The following is a 25,006-nucleotide window of genomic DNA, read 5'->3' on the forward strand; positions in this document are numbered from 1 at the left end:
TGCGATGGAAATCCTTCCTCCAGGTTCCGGAGCACCCCACTATTGCTGGAAATTCCTAACAAGATATCCTTTAGCTGTCCTGACTTGTCATACTCCCACACAGTGAAGCAGCACACGGGGGTAATGCACTCCCCTCGCCGCCATCTTCTTTCCGACATTTTCTAATATTACTGTCATCTATCTATCCATCCATCTCACCAACCCTTTATTCATTTACTGATGCATTAAGTGTTTTGATGCTAATCTGCAGACATGGGAACACTGCTGAAATTTTTCAGCCTGCATATTGTCAAGTAGAGTTCAGTATTTCCTTACAGGTAGTTAAGTTTTGAACTGACCTGGTCTGTAGCTATTTGGCTGGAAAAGTATTTGTGGGGAATAAAAGCTGCCCCAAGTAGGAGCTGTTGAGAATTGACTGGGAAGGAGCAGTTTTTATCTTGAAATAGCAATAGCTTTTAGTCATTTACACCATGTTGTGCATTTTCTGTATACTATTTGATTTGATCCAAACACACTATAAACTTGTATTCTTTCCTTTATTTTCCTCATAAGGAAATGGAGATTGATAGGGGTTAAATTATTTGACCAAGGATCAAGACTGGAATTATCTTGTGATTGATTTCTTTTTTTTAATCCACCATCTTGATCTTGTATTTTAGGTTTTTGAAAAAAAAAAAATTAAATATATCATGCTTTTAGAATTGCCCAGCAAAAATCCACTCTTTCCCTTGCCCTCCGTTTTACATTATGCTACTCAGAAAGGTTTTAGATACAGGTTTCTCATTCTGCAGTATAAATAGAAATATTACTATGCTGAATTAACTTGTCATTTGTTTATCTTTTTATGTCTATAGCTGGTACCAAAGTTATTGATGTTAAATATTGATTATTTAAATTCATTTAAATAGTAAATCAATGTCAAGTAATTGATTTAAATATTAAATTGATATTTCTTCTGTTAGAAACCTGAAAGTAGTCTCTTAGAGGAATTATTTCTAGTATAGAATTTATTATTCAGAATTATACTAATTTCTAATTTTTTTTCTAATCTTGATTTTCCCCTATTTGTATTATTATGAGAAATTAAAGATATTAGTTACATCTGTTTTTAAAAACTTAAAATTTGATGTTAGGTTTGGTGAGATAAATTATTACTATAAAGTATATATCCATTTTTTTAGTTATAAGTATTCCTAAGCAAATATTGCTTACATTACAATGTAATATAATTTTTGTATATTTTCTATATATTTTTGCTGTTGCTGTTTGGTTAGGTTTGGTACAGGTGATTGAATCCCTTGGCACTTAACCACTGAGCCCCATTCCCAGTCCTTTTTAATTTTTATTTTGAAACACAGTCTCTAAGTTGCTTAGGGCTTTAATAAATTCCTGAAGCTGACTTTGAACTTGTGAACTCCTGCCCCAGTCTCCTGAGTCACAGGGATCAAGGGGCTTGTTCCACCATGCCTGGCTAGAGTGTTCTTTTTCTTTAGATCAAGATTTCTTTTATGTGGCTCTTAGGTTGTAGAGGAGGAATAATGTAATTTTTACTGGGGGAATTAATTACATATGTAACTTTATATCATCAAATTCTCTCAAAGATGGCTTTTTAAAAAAAGTTAGTCTTTTTAATTTTTCCCTAGAGGAGGGTGGAATGGATGCTAATTCTAACATATTAGTATATAATTAAGATTGTTGGGCTAGTGTTCCTCTAATATGTTATAAATTAGCTCGACAGATAAAGTAATGTCAGCTAAATCCTGTGTGAAGAGATGCTATACACTATTGACTTGACCAGTTCCTCAATTTTAATATTTTCCAAGAACACACAAGCATGTATTTTGTGGCTTACATAGGGAATTCATATTCCTTTGTTCTGAAGCACCCCACCCCCGACCTTAGAGCCACTTCCCATATCATAATTTGCAGTCCTGTGCAGATCTGTTTGCCCTTACACTTGTAATGTAGCATGCTAGAGGGCGTTAAAGGCAGTGAAGGATTTTTAAATGCATTTAAAATATTTTTTAAAGTATTTAAAATTTTAATGCATTTTAAAGAAATTAAAATCTTGCTTTAAAGGAAACACCATTGTTCTAAGTGGAAAAAACCTAAAAAAAAATTCAGTTTACTCTGTCATTGAGTATGTTAGCCCCGGGAGTGAGATCCTTAAAAAATAATTGAATGCTTTTTGAAAAAACATCCCATGTGCCCCCCGCCCCGCCTCACTTTCCTTTGTAACAACCAAAAATGGAGCTTGAAAAGTCTTTTCATGACTCATCTGCTTCAACAGCTTGCTTGTCTCCTTGTCACCAGAGTAAGCAGCTCTCTCCAGATCTAGTCTTCTGCCAGAAGCCACAAGTTTGGCTTCTTGAAATCTCAGAAGTACTCATTTCTCAAGTAATTAATTAAAACAAATAAATAAAATGTGTAAGGCTTTAAGGTTCTGCAGATGACTCATGTTCTTCCAAAATAGTCTGTCAACACTCTCGGTATTCATGATTGTGAGAGAGGGATAATTAACGTTAGGGATTGTTCTTCATCTAAAGTTGTTCTCTAAAGTGCTCTTAGGAATAGGGTTAGTTTGCTCCTATTGACAGCTTGGTTCATGTGGAATAAATAGGGGAGCCACTTTCAGAGGCAGCATGCTAAATTGGAAGGTACAGTGATTCAAAAGAGGATCCTGAGAAAATAAATACTCTGATAGTTGGAATCAGACATGGACTCCCTGGCCATCTCTTTGCCTACTCCCATCACATAATTCTTCTGGAAACAGTAAGTTATGTTACATAATTAATAACTGCAAGATCCAGAGCTTGCAACTCCAGCCACTACACATACTGCTGAGCAAGCCCCAGATGACTCTTCATCCTTTTGGTTTTGTTATTTTCGGTACCTGCCACCTTCAGTACGGGTTCAATAAAACTGGGCATGTTCAACAAAATTAAAAACTCCTTATAAAGGCAAGTTTCAAAATGTTTATTGTAAATATAAAAATTTCTAAGAGCTAGCACTCATGTCGATGTACTACATATTTTGAAATAGAATTTAAATGAATTCCTTTCTTTATAATCAGAACAAGTTATAATATTACAAAATCATTCTTTAAACCAGGATAGTGCCAGTATTTTATGGACTGTATTTTAATATTAATAATTTTAATATAAAACAATCTTTTACTATATATGTCAAGTCAATTCCAGGTCAGAATTTTGGCACATACATTTTTACCTAGATTTCTGGAGAATTAAAAGTCTACCAGCTTTCTGAACTTTGTCATGCGTTTTCATTATCATCTTGATAAAGGAACTGAAAGTAATTAGAACATGTGAACTTTGGACATGTCAACATTATTTAAAACCCATCATTTCACACACCAGCTTTCTTATCTATACTTTTCTTTAGAAAATGGCAGTGAGCTGGGACTGACCAGTGATTTTGCAGGCGGTGCTGCGATATTTCTCAGGAGTTACTGCTGAGCTCTGGTATCTATTACTTCTACATATTCTTCCTTCTTAAAATGGTTTTAATTATTCTCTTGAAAAATAGCTGACACAGATGGTAGAAATTGAAAAACACTGAATAAGTCATTTTCCTTCATATGAGCTTTATCAAGTATGCTATAGTTTAAAAAAGGTACCATCCAGGCTAAAGGTCTGTGCAGGGGTACTGCGGTCTGCTCTCAGTTTTCGGATACACATGCTCTTCAGTTATCAAGGTTCAAGTTATAATTTTTTTTTTTTTACTTGAGAGTAGTGGGCAAGCGGTATGTATTCAGTAGGAACTTATTCTGAATTTTGATCTCTTCCCAGGCTAGCAATATGCAGCACTGTATTGCAAGGCTGGACAGTGTTAATGAGCCACAGCTCCCTGTTGGCCACCCAATCCCAAGGGTGTCAGTTCTCTCCAGTGCACTGTTGCTCATCTATTCTGTAGTTCGGGCGTATTAAGTGCATTTTCATCTTACAATATTTTCAAGTTACAATGTGTTTATTGGGTGTCACCCAGTTGTAAGCTGAGGAGCATTCATGGTACAATTGTATAGATAAGCCCAGGGGACTTTTTCACCTCTCTTCCTCCTTGACCTGTATCCAAGTTCATGTACCGTCATACCTAAATTCCCTTTATTTGTTCTCCTGTGCTGTACTGTGAACCGCTCATGTTTCTGTTGTCAGGGCTGGAATTGGTGAACTACTCCTGTTTGGGAATTAAAAGGAAGTAAAAAAAAAAAAAAGGAGTCCCACTGTAGAAAAATATTTTGATTATTCGTTATATCATCTCCATCTTGCTACTTTATGATCAAACACAAGCATATATGTTAGATGCTTTCCTGGGCCCAGTGTTGCAAAAACTGTTATTGGAATTGCTTCATATTGTGCTGGGAATGCTTGGACCAGAGACTTCTGCAGCTGCAGTTGCTTAGATTTTTACCAGTGCTTAAAATCTTTTATGAACTTTCCTAACTTGAAACGTTGAGAGTCGAACACTGTCTAACAACCCCAAATTGCTTTTAAGTGGAAGGCTTCAGCAAAGCACTGGTAGGCATTCAAGAGAGCAAAAGTAAGAAGTTTGTTGATCTAAGCCTGAAGACTCTGAATGATTAAAATGCTTCATTTGTCAAGATTTGATCATCATTTTGGGTCCTTTACATCACTGTTGACCATAGTAAGGATCTGAGGAAAACTTTTTAGCTATGGAGACAGTAATGAAGATGAGCTCCTCTGTCCATGAAATTCTTGCTGTTGCTGTTTTCTGTCCTCATTTAATGAGACCAATTCCCCACTGTTTTTGAAAAGAGCACACAAAGTTTGACTCTCCTTTGACATGTGTCGGTGACTGGCCATTAAGAGGGATTTGGCAATTAGTGTCAATGCTATAAAATGACGTAGTGTTATAGTTAAAGCTTTTGTCCCGGGGTTTCATAAACTGACTTCCAGACCACTCACGTATAACCGAATCAAGCCTTTATTGAAGCACACCGGTGGCGGCTGACCAGAACAAAAAGCTGTTCCCCTGATCAGCCCTGAACAATTGCAAGGGCACTCCTTATAAGCCTGAAAACCACAAAAGGGATGTTCAGGGGTCTAGCCAATGCAAGCAAGCCAGGTTCCAGAAGCGGGACAGTGCAGTCAAGCGGAGGGAAGCCTAATCAATCACAGCCCAGTCACCCAGTTACAGAAACAGAGCCCCGTTACCCTAATTATAGAAACAATGCCCCATTAGATAGTTCCGTGTTCTTAAAGGTTTCTATAGCAAAAGGAAAAGAACATTTTGCCCTGGTCATGACTCTTCTACTTGACATGGTTGTTTTACAGGTTGAAGTCATAAAACAAAATGGAGTCAGATTTGCTTCTACTGTCACAGTAGTTAATTATCGAAACATCACAGGATAAAACTACAAGTCAAATCAGCACAACATCATCTTGCTTATATCATATTTTTAGCTGTAGAGCAGAGGCTCTCTGGATTCAAATCTTTGAAAAATAATTTCCTTAAATTCTTCATCATTTGTATAGTTTAATATTCAGAATTTAAAAATTCTGATTTTCGATGAGCTTCTGCATGTATAAAACATCGCACTAGGCATTATTTAATTTAATATGTTCAAGTATGTCTTCAGGAAGAAAACATTTTCTCAGAAAAAAATGTAGCATTTACAAAACAAATACAGATGCTCTTATTGAAGTTCATCTTAATTAATTACCTTAATTAGTTGCAAGTCTTTAAGAATAATTTTCTTAACTTGATCTATTGACTTATGAATCTCATGGAAAGATTCAGTTCCTCCCTGAGGTTTGCATTGGATGACATAACTTTTTTTTCCCCTGAAGCTATGATTTGCTGAGAAGCTATTTCATTCAGCTTATAAAACTGTAAGAGGACAATGAAGAGGTGAATATTTATGAGTAACTTTTTGGGGTATTGGAGATTGAAACAGGGGGGCACTTAACTACTGAGCCACATTCCCAGCCCTTTTTTGTATTTTATTTAGAGACAGGGTCTCACTAAGTTGCATAGGCTCTTGCTAAGTTGCTGAGGCTGGCTTTAAACTCATGATCCTTCTGCCTCAGCCTCCTGAGCTGCTGAGATTATAGGTGTGCACCACTGCCCCCTGCACAAGTAACTTTTTCTATCATTGTTTCACAAAGATAAGTTCTAGAGAAAGAATCTTCAAAACTAGCCAAACAAAACTGGCATTGATGGTGAAGGCAGAATATCCTGAAAGGTTACCATAGGAGAAATTGTTGACTCGACGGTAACCAGTTTACCTGATTAGTACTCTCTAGTTTCTATTAAAAATTAGTGAATTGTGATCCTCAAATGAGTTTGTTGCTACACCCATTTTATACCACTTATCTTACTTATGCAGTTGCGCAGTTTAATTAAAATTTCTATAAACAGTTGAAATATGAGAATAAAATTGTTGCTGTTTTTGTGAAAACTTGGTTGAATGCTCTCTTTGAAAGGCTTAATGAGGGCAAAGAGAGCATTTCTGTTAATTTAGGTGTGAAATATGGAGCAAACTCTAAAGATCATAGAACTCTGTTGCAATCCAGACGTTTAAATAACCTTCCTTTTAAAGGTGATGTGGAATACTCTGGAGACCTAAACCTTGAAAGGTGAATGAATGTACGAATAACAGAAGTTTCACATTTAAACTGTTTGTGTTATGTGTATGTTAAACTCTTTTAAGGGATTCTATGCTGTATGTGACACTTTCAACTGCATTTATTGTTTGTTTGTTGTTGTTTTTTAACGAACTACTAGTCCTGGTCACCAAGACACGAAGACTTATATTAAATCTAACTAATCAAATCTGGAGTATTATGGGACCTCCCCTTTCCCAGCTGCATATTAAGTAACACACTGAAGCAGACAAAAACAGTAAAAGAAGCATTTTGATATGTATCCATATCTCTTCAAGGACAATAAATAAAATGAACTTTATTGCTTTATTGCTCAGGGCAGGTCTTCTCAAATCCCCTGAACTCTGCCCAGTTTCTCAGCTTGAACAATTGATTTAGACTCTCTAGGGATGTGACCTGGTAAAGAGATATTTTTATCACGTTCCTCAATGATTTTTCTCTGGCAAGTATGGAAAGCCCTAGATAATTTCTCCTTGTTGCTTTGACTCTTATGACTGTGTAATTGATTATTTAACTGGAAAATAAAAAATGTTTTAGTGACAGAAATTATTCATTACACACATGCATTCCTCTCTCAGCACAGTGAAGAAAGCTGATGTAGGAGAACATTTTGAATCCATATAGAAACACAAATATTGTTTGTTCTAAAATAACTGACCCAAAAGCCATAGTATAAATTGTCTCTATTCCTATTGGTGTGTGTGTGTGTGTGTGTTTCCTCCCTTAAATGAACTTTACTTAAATGCTTTAATTAGGAGCCTATGGGAAAGAAAAAAGCATGTGCAAGTTGAGGGGGAAAAATGAATTTGAGATGAAGAAAAACCTTCTGGCACATGGAGTTGAAAAACGCATTAAAGCACATTAAAGCACAGTAATGCACCAAGCTGGCCTAGATATACTACACATTAAAATAAAATAAAAGTTGTTTCTCCAAGGACGAAATTGGAGCTGTGTCTGTTTCAGAGACGAGCACTTCTCAACTTCTGGCGTTAAAAAAGAGAAGCTCGTGTTTATGAAAAAGAATCTGTGGACGAGCTATATGGGACTGTCTCTAATAAATACCCGTTGAATCAAATGTCACTATGTTTTTTAATGTTTTGAAGTTTGATGCAGAAAATGTACTTTTATTTCTTCAGCAGCTGTCCTTTTTAAACGGGTGCAGCTGTATTCCAGTTTAATTGGCAACCATTGCTTAATCTTTAGTCAGTCGCTTCCAGTCTTTCAAAAGCAATGTTTCATGTTTCTCTGGAAGGGAAAGGCTTGTTTTTTTTTTTTCCTAGAAAGTATGATTGATATAAAGAAGAAATTAGGCACATGAAGGTTTTTGCTTGACTGTCTTAGCCTTACTTTGCCTAGATACCTCTCTTCACACTACATCGATGAGATTTTGCTGTCTACCTAACAAAGTCGTCATCATCTCAAAACTTCTGAAATCCTGTATGCCAGAATAAAACCTGGCAAATTATTTGGAATGAAGGGGGAAAAATCACAGCCATGTATTTGAAATGTTATCTGCTTTGAGAATAAGCCGGTATCATGTATTTGTTGCTTGAATTAGAACTTTGACTTTGTGTTACATAGAGATACTTATATCTTGATGTGTTTCAGTAATTAAAATTTAAAGCACACGATGTCCTTTTGCTGTCTTTCTACTCTTTTCCTACTATAACATTTAAGAATCTGCTTTCCTGCTTTGTTGCTATGGAGCATTTGTCATTCTGCATATCTTCTATTCAATCTTTTTCAAGTCTAGAAGTAAAATTTTGCAGGAAAAGTCAAATGTTAATATTAATATTATAACATCTAATCTCAGTCTCAGGCTGAGGTTGTGGTTCAATGATAGAGTGCTCACCTAGCATGTGTGAGGCACAGGGTTAGATCTTCAGCACTGCATATAAATAAATGAATAAAATAAAGGTCTATCAGCATCTAAAAATATTTTTAAAATATACTTATATAATATATACATATATATGTATATGTGTGTATGTGTATATTCCAGTCTCAACATTTTTTAATTCTCCTATATTTTCATCTTCCAAATGAAAGTGTGAATATAGATGTAGAAAAATTTCAAAACTGAGTTTAAAAATGGGTAACACACTGAATCTGTCTTCATGCCAAGACTTAACCTAGGCAGGCCTAAATGTGTAAGCATGCTGAATGGAACTTCCTAGATTAACTTGTTCCTTCACTTTTCCTTTATAAGCTGTAGTTTAGCAGCGAGTTTCTTTTAATTTATGCCTTTGGCATTTTAAATGCTGTCATTTAACAGTAACCCACTTCTTATATACTGAGTTACATATTGTAAATATCTTTACCAAATACCAACGATTTCTCTCTCTTCCTCTTTCCAATCTTTTTGTTTGTTTGTTTGTTTTTGGTAAAGGAAAATGTGATTTCTGAGATACCTCTGAACTCTGCAGGCAAAGTGTTTCTGTGTATAACTTAATGTGCCTTTTCTGTCTCACTTTAACATTGTTATCTATTGATACAGAGCTCCATTAAATTTGATAAACATTTTAGGAAACTCTTGACTTGAATTTTGTTTAAACTTTCTTCTTTGTCGTTAACCTTTTATTTTTTTATTACCCCATTTTATTTTTGTTATCTCTAAGATCAAACATAAACTTTGAAATGTACTTAAAATTTATAAGCATAGCAGCAAAGTGTGCAACTGGTGTTCGTGGAAGTTCATTAATATGAATTGTAGATGATCAGAAGAGTCATAATTTAAGTTTAAACAAATCACTATAACATCTTCAAAGACCTTTTTTTTTTCCTCCCTTCTGGAGTGTGTGTGTGTGTGTGTGTGTGTGTGTGTGTGTGTGTGTGTGTTGGTGGAGGGTGGTGTGTGTGTGTGTGTAGGTGGAGGGTGGGTGTGTAGGTGGAAGGTGTGTGGGTGTAGGTGGAGGGTGTGTGTGTGTGTGTGTAGGTGGAGGTGTGTGTGTGTGTGTGTGTGTAGGTGGAGGGTGTGGGTGTGTGGGTGTAGGTGGAGGGTGGGTGGGTGTGTGTGTGTTGGTGGAGGGTGTGTGTGTGTGTGTGTTGGTGGAGGGTGGGTGGGTGTGTGTGTGGGTGGAGGGTGTGGGTGTGTGTGTGTGTGGGTGGAGGGTGTGTGTGTTGGTGGAGGGTGCGCTGGGAAGGAAAATGAGTCTTGGGAAATGTCTTGGTTATTGATTGTGAATGTGAGTGAAGAATGGCCCTGTTTCAGCACGATATTGAGATCATAAGTAGCATGTGAAATTTGACAATGAAATGTCCCGGGTGAGTTCCTGTGTTAGTTTTCTGGGGATGATTAACAAAGTACCATCAATAGGGTGGCTGAATAATAGTGCCAGTTTTGGAAGTTGGAAGTTGAGATCAAGGTGTCAGCAGAGTTGGCTTTCTCTGAGGGTTGTGAGGTTAAGAATTGGTTCTAGGCCTTTCCCCCAGCATCTGGTGGATTAGAATGTGTGGATGACATTTTCCCTCGGACTTTTTTTTTAAGCAGTTCTTGTGGTTCAACTTAGGTCTATGCACATGCTAGGCAAGCACTCTACCACCGAGCCACATCTACATTCCCAGCCCCTGACTGTCACATTGTCTGTGCTACATTTCTTCATTTTATAAAGATGGTCATGTTGGATCCTAATCTTAACTAATCAGCAAAGACCCTATTTTCAAATGTTTATGCTCACAGGCAGTGGGGGTTAGGGCTTCAGTATTTAGGGTACATGATTCAACCCATAGCAATTCTGAAACATTTTGTCCCTCTGGAAATGATTTTAATAAGCTTTCAGATTACCTTTTATTTCTATTTTGAGTGCTTAAAATAGGATAATGATTTTATTCAAGTAAATCAATTTATTAGATGCCATAATACTACGTAATGAAGTAATCTATCTTTTGTTGCCTCTGCTTATGCTGGCACATTATGAAAGTAGTAAATTTTAAGGATTCACTCACTTATCTACATTTACTTGGAATCAATGCTCTTATAACTGATCCTATTTATGTTTGTGTGTTTACTTTTAAATAGTGTTACTATATTACATGCATTTGTGTTCTTTTTTTGTTGAATAACAGGCTGTGAAGTACAGAGATTTATTTATTTTTTCTGGATTATTAAAGAGCAAAATGAAACTGTAAATCTAAGAACTTAGATGAGCTCTTGGGAACAATTGAGGATACTGTGGTTTCACCAACCAGATTAAGAATTGTCATTCATTCCACATGCCTGGAATCCTAGTAACTAGGGAGGCTGAAGCAGAAGGATCCATTTTTGAGGCCAGCCTCAGTAATTTAGTAAGTCCCTAAGCAATTTAACAAGACCCTGCCTCAAAATAATAATAATAATAATAACAATAGGCTGGGGATGAGGCTCAGGGGTAGAGTACCCCTGGGTGCAATCCCCAGTACAAAAAAGAAAAAAAATTGTGCTTCACTTGAATATCACTGCCTGAGGTTTTAGAGGTATTTCACTGATTCTCCAAATAAAATCCAAGGGGTTTTTTTTATAATGTCCAAATTCTTGTTTAATTTTATTTTATCTTATTTCTGGTAGGCCTTTAAAACTATTTTTTTCTTGATATTTTATTGATGGATTGATGGATGCATGGGGATCTGCAATTCATAGGTCCTAGTGTGTATCTTCCTAACATTTTAAAAATGAAAATATGACAGGTATGATGTTTTAGAAGCTGGCTGTTTTTGAATGGTTCACTTAAGTCCAGAAATTAAAAACATATGTTTGAGAGCTAGATATAAGTGTAAAGACTTAAAGAATTACTTTGTTTTTTTCTAAACTGTTTCAGACTTTCCCCTCTCAAATTATTGAAATAATTTATGTGTAATGAACAAATTTTGTGAGTAGAGAAAAATAGGGAAAATAATTTACAATCAAATCATTATATAATCTTAATATTTTGGTGTGTCTTTGTACACACATGCCTATCTATACAGCTAAAGGATAATTATTAAAAATTACATAGTGACTATTATACAAATATAAAATGACTGCCAAAGAATTTAACTAATTAATTAATGACACCAGTAAGAAATTACACTTCATTCAAATGAGAAGTAGAAATATCATGCATAAAGTCAGAAATCAATGCTGAGATGAATTTATAAAAGAAGCCTAATTGGGGTTAATATCCATTGGGTAGTAATCAGTTGCATTCCAATAGATGCAATATGCATTCCTGTGACTGTCAGATTTCTGATAGCAACTGCATGGATGTCAGTTTTCTATTAAGGAGTTGTAAATTGGCTCAGAACTGGTCAGAGTACCCAGTAATTGGTTTGCTTTGTTCATTTTAAAGTCTTTCCTAAATTTTCATGCAGTTTAGGTTAATATGGAATTATGTTTCAACATTTTTCCACCTAAAATGAATATAATTCAAAAACCATAATATATACTCCTCCTGATCAACTTTGATATTCTCTCCATACTTAGCTGGGAACATTTTGAAATGTGTAAGCCAGTACACACATATAAATAAAATGGAAAACCTCCTTCCTTATGTTTTTCACTTTCTCCATTCTTGGTCGCTCTTTCCTTCTTTCATACACCATACCCCACTTCCCTTCCCGTGAGTTCAATCCTGGCTCTGGAGTTGGGTCTTTTTGGTTTACATGATGATGCAATTATCCCATTTGAGACAGGCATGCTAGGACCTTATTCAGCATTGGTGTACATGAAAACTTAACAGTCCTTTGAAAATTCTGTTTAAATGCTAAAGAGTTTTGCCCAAGTAGTCTAATCTACACTCACCTTTAAAAAAATTCATCTTTAAGTTCCTATGAGACCAATATCTCATATTTTAAATGAGCAGACTATTAGGAGAATTAGCTTCTTCAGCATTGAATGCACCATGTCATTCTGAATGTTATCATGTTATTTTGACAGGAATATGCAACAATAAAGCTGAGACTTTATATTTTAGCAAATATTTAAAATGTTAATTCCATAGGAATAAACTAATAATTATTCTTGAATTAATTATTTGAAAATCATCAAAAAGTTTCTCTTCCAAATACAATATTCCGAATCCATTAATACTTTCTATATCCAAATATGATTATTTTAAAAGGGCTCACTTTGTGTTTAAGTATATATTTTTATTCATAGTTATTTTCTTGTAGTCATTTTTTTCCTTTGTTAAGGACTTTTATATTTTGTTTTTATTTGAGTGTATGAGCTAGAGAAGGAATGCGTTCATTTTCTCTTTTCCAGAAGTTAATATAGAAGATATAGTTTGGCTGTGATTTACAAATTGAGGTAACATAGCTGCAGCCTTGGCAGTCTGCCCTTGATGGTATGAGTAAGCCTTATGGTGGGCATGAAAAATGATGGCTTTCCTTAAGCCAGAGCCTTATTACCATCTTGATTCAAGAAATGTTGCTTTGGCTAAAAGTAAACTACTGCAATCATAAAAATAAGACAAAATAACCATCTTTTTGATCACCATGTATATTTCATAGATTTATATGATATAGTCACTACCAATGACTATAGAGAAAGGAAAATAAATACATATATTAACGTTCAACTAAACTGTTTTGTGCATGATATATGATCACAAGATATATAGTTTACTCAAAATTTATAGTTAATTCCAATTCTTGCCTCCCCTACAGACTAAAAAGCTTTATTCTAGTGATATCAAGTCTGAAAATAATGTTAAATGATTCAGATGCTGATGACAGATGGGTTTTATGCCAGGATAACAGCTATGGCTGGGAGACATCGATTGTTAACATTTATGCTCCAATAATGAATGACCTGGATTTTCTGCACATGTTTGCCCAGGAAATACAGGGCTGTGCAGGTCTTGACGTCATAGAGGCAGAAGGATTTGGGGCCATAGTATATTTGCTGCTGGCAGTCATTCATTAGTAAATCCTCAGTGAGACGTTGGATTTGAGTGACATCTGGAGGCTTTTTGTGCCTAGAGGTAGAAGGATTCTGGTTTGGGGCATGTTTTTTTAACCCTCCTGGTAAGCTAGATTTGGCTTTAGGAAATACCACATACGTGATTGATGGATTTAACATTTCACATTGAGAGGGAGTGAAAGATTGAAAGAATTTAAGGAGGAGGATGAATCTTTTATGATTTTTTTCCCTTGAATGAACTAGGCTAATTTAATGTTAGCTGCTAGTATAAAACATTGCTTGAACTATGTAGCCATCAGGGTGACATGTCTGTCATTAGTTATTACTGTTTAAAAATGATTAAAATTCCCTTTACCTCTAAAGAACAAGGATAGCAATAGTTGTCCTTTAATATTTGGAAAGGAAATCATTCCAAAGTCTGTAGCTGAGGCAGACTTTTTAATATTGAATTCCATTTTCTTGCTAGAGGCAAGTATTCCATTATACTGTGGGAACTTGCTGTGAGCACTGGAGAAGTGTGAAAACACTGCCTTTGTTTTTTGGAAAAGGAGAATAAAAACAAGGCTTCTCCATGGGATCTGATGGTGCCAGAGGACAGACTCTGGAGATGGACTGCTTGGGTTTGAGTCCTGTCTCTGATACCTTGGAGACACAGTCACAGCAGGAAATGAATGACTTGATTAAAGGGGTCACTGAGGACTTTGAGGAAGGGACCAGTTATGGAAGTATTAAGAGAGGGAACAAGGAATAATGAGGCTACCTGGGTTAGGAATATGGGAAAGCTGCTATCACCCAAAGGCCCAGGAAGAGGAAGCTGTCAGGCAAATCCAGTGAGGGCATCACCTGTGGGAAAGGGTTCCTGCACAGGATCCAGGGATCACTTCAGGGCATTGAGTAGATGGGCCAGGCAGCAGGGGCTGGTTATGAACACTCTCACCGCTTTTCTTCCATCTCATATCCTCTGACTGAACAAAATGGAGTCAGAGGCGGTGGAAAGCAGGTTTTATAATTTGTGGAAAATCAACCTCTTTTGGGTAGAGAGGAAAGGAGAAGATGGTGATGGAGAGCAAATGGAGAATTTCAAGCAAAAATATTAGCTGTTTGAATGAAAGCATGTTGTTTACAAATTATTCTGTGCTTTAATTTCCTTATTGGTTTAATGGAGAGAATAATAGAACCAAAAATACATGGTTACTCACTGTGAGGCTTCAATGACTCCCATTTCTATAGGAATTGGTCAGCAACTATTAATAGTATCATTCATCCTTTATGAATTGAATATACATGTATTATACAGGAATTTGCCATTTTAGCAATCTCTCTTGCTCCCCTTCTTTTCTATCTATACATATGTACATATATGTGTGTGTGTGTGTATGTGTGTGTACACACACATACACACATGCACCTCACTGTTTCTGCACACATTGACACTTACAAATTTTACTTTTTTATAGCTTCAAGGTAGCCCATTATCTGGATATACCATAATACTTTTAGACTTTTCCTTGTAGATGAAGATTGGGACTATTTCCAATGCTATTAGGCATAATGCTGTGTCAACATTTGACCTTTGGACTCTTAATTTTCGATGAGAGAGAGAGCAATTGAGTTTTGTATACTTCAAATCACCTAGATTAAATCATCTTCAGGTCACTCTGATGAGAAGGAATATAAATAAGTGCCATCAGTACAATGTTTAAAAAGTGGCTGAACCTTTTATTTTTCTAAGTTCTAACCCCTTCAATTTTATAGAGAAATAAAAGACTTATAGATTTTTTTCTATGACCTTTAACTTTATTGAATGACACTTTTTAAAAAACTTTCTCAATACCAATGTATTCCATGTATACTAGTTTTATCGTTTTAATAAAAATACTGATGTATGTAATAACATTAAGGGCAAAATATTTGAGCTAGGTGATTTCATTGTAATAAGGTCAAAGACGTACAATTATTGGTAATTCCAATCTAATGCTATGCATAGATAATTTTTTAAAAATGGAATAATGAATCCTGTGACTACATTTGTTTTATAAATATTATTTTGGCCTACGTTTTTACCTCCATGATGAGTTATGAAGTCAATCCTCCCTTTACTATGCAGTAAATTTTTATAAAACTCATTTGACCAACTGAAACAAGTGACATCTATTTATCTCTCTCCTACTTCTATGCAAAATTGAGATAGAAGGCAATACATGTCATTCTGCATTGAAGCAATTAAGAATGTTTTGTCCTGTAGTGAAAAACTTTGGGGGATAGGGAAAGGATTCCATCTCGTTTTTGTTACCAAAAAACTAAGGAGAATTGGAGAAAATAATGTTTAAATGAATCTGTAAGAAAACTTATATTTTGGTGGCAATGATAACAATCCGTCTTAAACCCAGTACTTCTCTGTTTCATCAAATAGGTGATTTTGCAGAAATTTGACTGATATAAAGAAACAATATCTATAACCTTATTTAAGCATGTCTTCTGTCTGAAATCATTCAATTTGAGAATTCTTCCATATGGACAGTACAAAGACTTACATTTCATGCATTTTCATTTGTTACCATTTCCCCTTGTGTCTGTCTATCTGAAATATGTTCATTCCATGCACTTGGAATTCTGCTGCCACCCTCCTCTCTGGCTCTTAGAATAACATCCAAAAATTTGAAATGTTTACACTATACCAGTCTTTGAATGTCTCTTCTTTATAACCTTACAACCATGAACTTAATGTTTTGAAAGTTAGGGTAATACAAAAAAGACAGTAACATAATTGAACTCTTATGATTCTGTGACTAGCAGCTAACATTTCATGTATTTCATTGTTTCACAGATTTTACATAGAACAAGAAGTAATTTTGAACATTCCCTTTAATCTTAAATCTATTTCACATCATTTTTATTTGTATTAAGTGCTCAAAAATGATTCAAATTGTCATGTGCCAATTTGTTCTATGGCTGTGGCATTAATTATTTTATTAGTCATTAGTTTGATTTGGTTATTTTCCCTATTACAAATAACAGAGACATAAAATTTGTGTGCAAAAGTTCAAGTTGCAAGAATCTCTTTATAAAATATTCCTAGAAGTGGAATCAGTAGGCCAAGTCATATTAATACTTTTAAGCTTCCTGTACTTATTGCCAAACTGCTTTCAAGAAAATTGTATCAATTTACATTCCCACCAGCAGTGTAGAAGAGTGCCTGGCAACTGTTTAATTAGTTTTTTTTTTTTTTTAATAGAAAGCCAAGAGGACAGCATTTAACTGATCATCAAAACAAAGATGAGAGTTGGTTGAAGTTGTTACTGTGCTAAAGGAATTTTTCATATTAAATTACATAGTTTTTATCCTAAGTGATCACACTACAACAATACTTTGAATTTGATTCATATTTCCTCCTCTTTGGTATTCTTTTTTTTAATATTTATTTTTTTAGTTTTAGTTGAATACAATATCTTTATTTTATTTTTATGTGGTGCTCAGGATCGAACCCAGTGCCTCATATGTGTTAGGTGAGAACTCTACCACTTGAGCCACACCCCAGCCCCTCTTTGGTATTCTTGATGTCAATAGAAATAAGGTTAAACATGACTGTGCCAGGGTTCTGACCCCTTTTCTTTGTACTGGCTTCAGTGGTAAGAAGTGAGGACTAATTCTGTTACTCAAGAGATTGTGGACTGTACTGCCCACACTGTCACTTCATCATGGGAAGGAAAGAGAAGCTGAATGCCTGACATTCAGTTGGATGCATGCATGCATGTCTGGTTGAATAAATGAGGTGATAAGACTCACAAACCTGATATTTAAAGACCAGAGTCATCCTGTGATTTGGTAAAGTTTCCTATTATAAATAATAACAAAATAAAAAGTCATGTATAAAAAAGATCAAGTTGCAAAAGATAGCTTTAGAAAATGTTTTAGGGTTATTTATACATTCACAAATTTCAGTATTTGGGCAGTCCCTTCTGCTGACAATGTGCTTGGCTAGTTAGAATTAAGGTTGTTAGAATCTATTCTGGTGATTTTTGAGGTCACTGTGGTGGAACCACCCCCAATAACAAACTAAACCTACTCCTCAGATCTACATATTGGCTCTGATTCCTGAGAATCTCAGTAACCTGGGTGCCACCATATTTTTTCTCTACCACCTCAAGGGCCCAAAGCCTATGTATATCAATGCTAATAAATTTGTTTATTTTGTTTCTTCTTAATTAGGTATCTACATTCAGTTGTTGAAATTTGTCTAAAATGCTAGACTTTAGGGGCATAAGAAGTGTAACATTTTAGCTTTTGATTTGCTTTGCTGCATTGGACAAGAGAGGTATTAGTATGAACATTAGCTTTTGTCTCTCATGGATTTGAATTTCATGCTTATAGAGAAAAGTCCGCAACCATGGCTACTGGACTTTTAAAATATAGGACATATAAATATAAGCTATATATGAAAGTGACAGAGAAGTTTGGAAGGGTTCCAGAAGAGAATCATTTATATTACTAGTTATCCCTTCAGCAATGGGGTGGTCTAGGAAATGTTATAGAAGTGAAGTTCCAAAAAGAAGTATTGTGCTTGGACATATCATCTGAAAGATTCAGTGTTATCATAGTTGTTTAGGGACCTGTTGAGGTTCTCTAACAAAAACTACGTGGTTACATCCTTCCATTCACAGTCTTGTCAGGTCACTGTACTAGGATGTCAATGGTAGTTTCCTGAAGAGTATGTACTATTTAGGAAATACCCTCATAAGATTTAAAACAAAAGCAACTCAATGTGAGTTTTACACAATGGATTACATACTTCATACCTGCCCATTCCAGAAATATAACTTAATTGAAAAAAAAAATGCATGCGATAGTTTGGATTTTCAGTGTCTCTCAGGATTCATGTGCTGAAAGCTTTCTCTTCATCTTGGTGCTGTGGGGAGTGGTGGAAGGTGTTCAGACCCTTGGAGGCCCTGGAAGGGGATATTGGGACCCAAGGACCTCCTTTCTCTCTCCATTTCACTTTCTAGTCATCTGGTGAGCAGTTTTATATCACCGAATGCTGCTTCTGTGGTGTAGTTCCTCATCTCAGCTCTAAAAGTGGGGGACCAAGTGACCATGGACTAAAAGCTCCAATACTGTAAGCCAAGTTAAGCCTTTTCATAAATTAATTTTCTCAAATATTAAAGTGATGGAAAGTAGACTAACAATGTAGATAATATATAATAATTATAATTTAGGTAACAATTATTAATAAGAAATTATAAGAATTCAAATTAAAGTAGAACAAATTATAGATATACTGATTATTTAAACTCTATTCTTTGAAGTATATTAATGGGCTCTATTTTGAGTCTCTTCTATTTCTATGAATACTATAATAAATATAAAACCTCATCTCAAAAGATGAAGGTAGTTTATCAGAAAGTAATAAAAGGAAGAGTCGACTTCAAAAAGGTGGAGGCAGGAGCTGAATGCATGAAAATCAGGAAGAACACACACTGGATGCTTCCTAGAGAGACTCCTTTATCAGACATTGTATATTACATCACGTCTTGATCTGTTTAACTGAGCTAGTGTACTTTATGTTCTGCTGCTCTAAAATGATGATTAAATGTTAACCATCTTGGAAAAACTTCTATAACCCAATGCCTCTTTTGCTGTCACCATCACTATTATCACTGTTTAGCAGTTCTGTATGAGCTAACTATGTAGAGACATGTATTATAGCAGAAAAGATACACTGGAGTTTCAGAGTATGCTAAAGGGAACACTGGGCCCAAAAAAATGACCATTACTTATGTCCTACAGTTTTTCTATTTATTCATTTTAAGCATTTCCCACTATAATATGTTATATAAGCTGATAACTAGACCTATCCTGTTAAAGGAAAATTTACCCTAACATGAAATAACATAAAAGCCCAAGGCTCAGAGACTTGTGGGCATTATGGAAGTAGATTTAAATATAAGGTTCTTTTGACCAAAGGAGATACAGGAACTCTGCCTTCTCTGTTTTTTTTAATAGAGCACAATTTTTCATATCTCTGTATATAAAGTATGTTCACGCCAATTCATGCCTTTATACATGTACTTTGGGTTTTTTTACATTACAATTCTTATTACACATATATACCACAATTTTTCATATCTCTGTATATAAAGTATGTCGATACCCAATTCAAGTCTTCGTACATGTACTTTGTATAATGATGTCCATCACATTCCACCATCCTTGCTAATCCCCTTGCCCCCTTTCTTTCCCTTCTACCTTCCTCCCTATCTAGAATTCATCTAATCCTCCCATGCTCTCCCTCCCTACCCCAATATGAATCAGCCTCCTTATATCAGAGAAAACATTTGGCATTTGTTTTTTTGGGATTGGCTAACTTCACTTAGCATTATCTTCTCCAGTGCCATTAATTTACCTGCAAAAGCCATGATTTTGTTCTCTTTTAATGCTGAGTAAAATTCCATTGTGTATATATGGCACATTTTTTTTATCCATTCATCCACTGAAGGACATCTAGGTTGACTCCACAGTTTAGCTATTGTGAATTGTGCTGCTATAAGCATTGATGTGGCTGTGTCCCTGTAGTATGTTGTTTTTAAGTCCTTTGGGTATAGTCCGAGGAGAGGAATAGATGGGTCAAATGGTGGTTCCATTTCCAGATTTCCAAGGAATCTCCATATGGCTTTCCATATTGGCTGCACCAATTTGCAGTCCCACCAGGAATGTATGAGTGTACCTTTTTCCCCACATCCTCGCCGACACTTGTTGTTTGTCTTCATAATAGCTGCCGTTCTGACTGAAGTGAGATGATATCTTAGAGTAGTTTTGAATTGAATTTCTCTGATTGCTAGAGATGATGAGCATTTTTACATATATTTGTTGATTGATTGTATACCCTCTTTTGAGAAGTGTCTGTTCAGGTCCTTGGCCCATTTGTTGATTGGGTTATTTGTTTTTTTGGTGTTTAGCTTTTTGAGTTCTTTATATACCCTAGAGATTAGTGCTCTATCTGATGTGAGGTGGGAAAAAAAATTGCTCTCAGGATGTAGGCTCTCTGTTCACCTCACAGATTGTTTCTTTTTCTGAGAAGAAACTTTTTAGTTTGATTCCATCCCATTTATTGATTTTTGGTTTTAATTCTTGGGCTATAGGAATTTTCTTTATCTAAAATTATCTCAAAATAAGGTTTCTTCTAATATAAGACTTTTTTACTTGATTCGTTCAAGTTTTTTATTATATTCTCTTTGTTAGAACCTGTAAAATTGGATTTTGTATCTTTAATGTAGAATATAGTGATGGTAAAAATATTTCCTGTCTTCAGCATCCCTTTACTCCTCTTCCTTCTGGCTGTCTTCCTCCTCTTTCCTTCTCCTCTGTATCTCTCTATTATTTAAAGTGACTGATTGCTGCCTCATCTTAAAACATCAAGGAAAAGAACTGAAGAGCACATGTGTATTAACTTTGATGGAAAATTGGCACATGCATGTGGTTTTGCCCTTTGGGCCCTGTGGAATGTAATGATCAAAATCAGTCTGTACGGGTTATCGTCCACGCTGGAATTATTGACTCTGTGACCTTGGACAACATGACCTAACATTTCTACAGTTTTATATTTATCTGCAGATTGAGGAGCACATTTCTATAGAAGTGTTGGGAAAATTGTAAAAGGATATACTTGCAAAATGTGTAAAACTCTGTTTTATATGTAGTAAGTAGCTTTTCTTTAGTTAGGCTCGTTTGAAGTCCTTAATTATTACTCATCTTTGATACTGTTGTTTCAATGGACTTTTACAAAAAAGTTGGAGATAAGCAATGAACAGAGTGACTTTCACAAGGATGGAAGTTATAATTTGTGGAATATTCCTGAAATTTTTCCTTATGTTGGTTCAGAATTTATAATGGCCAAAAAATGAGATTAGTGCACTGTTTTTTTTTTCTTTTTCTTTTTTGTTATTATTTTTGCCTTACAATTCTTATACACCTTTATACCACAATTTATCATATCTCTGTATACAAGATATGTTGACACCAAATTCACATCTTCATACATGAATGAATGAGGGTCTCCTTCCACTATCCATTCAATTCCCCTTCTCCCTCCCTTTCCCTCCCATGGCATTAGAGCAGATTATGCTAAGTGAAGTTAGCCAATCCCCAAAAAACAAATGCTGAATGTCTTCTCTGATATAAGGGGGCTGACTCAAAATGGGAGGAAGAGCATGGGAAGAAGAATGCACTGGTTTTTAATAAATATATAGAATAGATTTAAGATTCAACTCTTAGCATTCATATAATCAGGTTAATAATAAAAAGACATATGTTTTCAAACAAATTACTCTTATTAGCCTTGCTTAGTTTAATAGAATCAAGTTGTCCATGGTATCTCTTCTTTTGGTCGACCCTGTTTTCCTACCTTCCTTTAATAATTTACCAACCTTTAGTTATTTTAATGTACAATTAGTATGCAGTAAGATGCACAGATCCTAGGTACAGAATCCAATGAGTTTGACAAATGCAACCTGAATGTATCACTAGTTCCTTTGTTGTCATACAACACATACTGAGAGATAGCCAACATCAAGTATATGTAGCATTTGACCTGTGTACTTACCAGCCTTGCCTAATCCCATCAGTTCAACAACAGTAGTATTCACAATTTTCAGACTCAGTTTAGCAAGAGTAAGTGACTTTTCTGAAGTCACTTTGCACCTGGTAAGTTGCAAAGCCTGCCTTTGAACAAAAGTTCATGCCGTTAACCACCATGCTGTCTTCATTACTACTGCAGAAGCAAGAGTCGAGGCTTTCTGGGAGGTTTAATTTGTATTCACTCTGATGAAGCAGATACACAATTTTTTAGGCAAACTTCTTATTTTATTTAGTCAGAGTATTTAAGTCAAAGTGGAATCCAAGGCAGTATGTATGGAGGAAGATTTGAGAGTTTGCCTATAATGAAGTGACTCTTGAAAACAGAATACAGAAACCATATTATATATACATGATCTATGATAAAAGTATTGAACCCAGGTGCTTTACCACTGAGCTACATCCTCAGCCATTTTTATTTTTTATTTTGAGACAGCATCTTGCTAAGTTGCTGACAGCCTCCCTAAGTGGCTCAGGCTGGTCTTGAACGAATGTTTCTCTTGCCTCAGCCTTGTGAGTTGATGGGATCACAGGTGTGTGCCACTGCACCCTGCTACTCTGCTATGAAAAAGTAGTTTTTAACATAGTGTTTAAAAGAAGGAAGTACTTTATACTCTGAAAAGCAAATTGGAAGTGTAAGCTTGGGTCCTTGCAATTTTTTTTTCCTAGACCTCAAATCTTTTTTTTGTGTGTGTGTGTAACATAGTCTAAAATTCTTTCTTCCTTGAGGAATTTCCTTTTTCTGTGTTTGTGATTTGGACTCTTTAGTCAGTTCGCTAAGCAGAAATCTGTAATGGAGTTGTTTCTTCAGATGATTTTTCTCATATTCTTTCAAAAATATGAACATTGTATCTTATTAAAGGGCTTTCTCTAATTTTAAAAAAAGGTTTTATCAAAGTGTAAAAGGCTTTAATTTTTAATTTCAGAACTTATAGTTATTAAAGGTAAAACAGAAAATAAAACATTAACGTAGAATTATGACAGATGCATAGGAATTTTCTCTTTAATACTGATTTTACAGTTCTGTGAGCAAGAAGTGCAAACGTCTCTCTTTGGGCTAATAAACATTGTGAAACAATAAGATAGAATAATTAAATCATACAAGAGATGATATTTGAGTCAAAGGTAATATTTTATTCATTTATTTAAAGATAAGTCTTTATATTATTATATACTATTAACTTCAACATGACGTCAGGGTTTGTTTATTGCCTAGAAAGTGCAAAGTAAATATCTATAAAATTACATTAATGAAGGCATCAGTGATTTTGCATTTTAAACAGCTATGTACACTATTACCATTCTAAGTACATAAAGAATTATTTCCATGCTGTTTGCAACATTTTTTGGCTATTCAAATGAAATAAGAATTTCTTTTTAGTTCAATAAAAGTGATTTGAAGTTATTCATATTCTGAAGTAGCTAAATTTTTTTATTATTATTTTTCAAGCAAAAATATGCCCAGATAATTACTTTCTGTTCATCTAATGAGCCCTTATTAAAATGAAACTATTTTGTAAATATTCTAAGTGATCCTTTCTGACTATATTCAAAAATCCAAGTTAGTATACCATTTTGAAAAAGAATGCTAGGTTTGAAGTAATAGATAAAAGTAATAGAAATGTTTGCCTTATTGCTTTTGGTACATGAAATATAGTGCATTAAGCTGTCATTATTTAGTCTTGCACTAAATAGTTCTTAATTTTACGTAATTCGTTCCAATATTGTGTGATGATGTAGACTCTATCCTGAAGAATAAGAAAAGAGTGTATTTGTCGCATTTTCTAATTTGTATGACATGAACTTAGAAACACTAGAGAATGCAAATAATTGTTCATTACTTTGTAAATGATATTTTACAAAATAATATTAATCCAAAAGATTATCTTCAGATATACATGTTTAGAATATATTTGAGGCTAATGCAAAAAATAAAATTAATATTGGCTCTTTGGTAACTTCTTCCTGAATCTATATGGGAATCTTTATTCGCAAATAGTAAATTTTTAGTTTGTAATTTGGAGAGTCTAGGAAATAGTAAGAATCAGCTGAGTGTTACTCATCATGTCAAACTTTTAAAATACATTACTTAAGTGGGAGTCCATGAATTGTATACAAAAACCAACGTTAGTGGAAAGGGTGCTGAGCATGGTTGGACTTTGAAAGAGTCATTTGATTAAGCCTCCTTACTCAGAAACCCATCCCCTAGGGTGTGCCTATAGCTCTGCTTTCAATTTATTTAAGTCACAGTTCAAATGTCCCTTACCCCAAATGCCTTCCCCAAGGTAGGTTAAACCAAAAGTGTCATCTTCTCTCTCATCCTCACTAGAATGAGATTGAGTCTGGGACTTTTTTTTTTCCCTTGGCCTTGTTTGCTGTGGTACCCCTAAGACCTTGAATGGGTGTGGCAAACAGAATGTATCTATGTAAGAAAGGATTGACAGAATGAATGAACTACAGAGATGAAAAGGACTTTTCACCTCATCTAATCTAACTTTTCTAATTTATATAGAGGAAACTGAGCCTCTCTATAAAGGAAACTAATGGTTAGTCGATTTCTTCAATATTCTGTAGGGACTAAGGAAATACCAGAATCTCACTGAATTATTTCATTTTGTGACATTCAGTTCTGCCTATAAAACCTTCTTAGAAGAAGGTTCAACAGGAAGAGGAAATGGAAAATAACAATGAAAACCAACAGTGGGAGGTAGGACAGTAAAGGGGGCGAAAATAAACAAAGAGGAAAACAAACCATGTTTAGTAACAGAAATAAACAAATATGGCTGGAAGAACAACCCATATCTCAATAATAACCCTAAATGTTAATGGCTTAAACTCACCAATTAAGAGACACAGG

At 35.0% G+C, this 25,006-nt stretch overlaps 1 protein-coding gene across 3 annotated transcripts in view; it reads left to right on the forward strand.

Annotated features, from left to right (window-relative positions):
- Pde3a (phosphodiesterase 3A) overlaps positions 1-25,006 on the forward strand; it is a 323,995-nt gene that overhangs the window by 119,240 nt on the left and 179,749 nt on the right. The window lies entirely within an intron of this gene.

This window comes from Marmota marmota, unplaced genomic scaffold (assembly GCF_001458135.2).
Source record: "Marmota marmota marmota unplaced genomic scaffold, marMar, whole genome shotgun sequence".
In the NCBI taxonomy this organism is placed as follows: domain Eukaryota; kingdom Metazoa; phylum Chordata; class Mammalia; order Rodentia; family Sciuridae; genus Marmota; species Marmota marmota.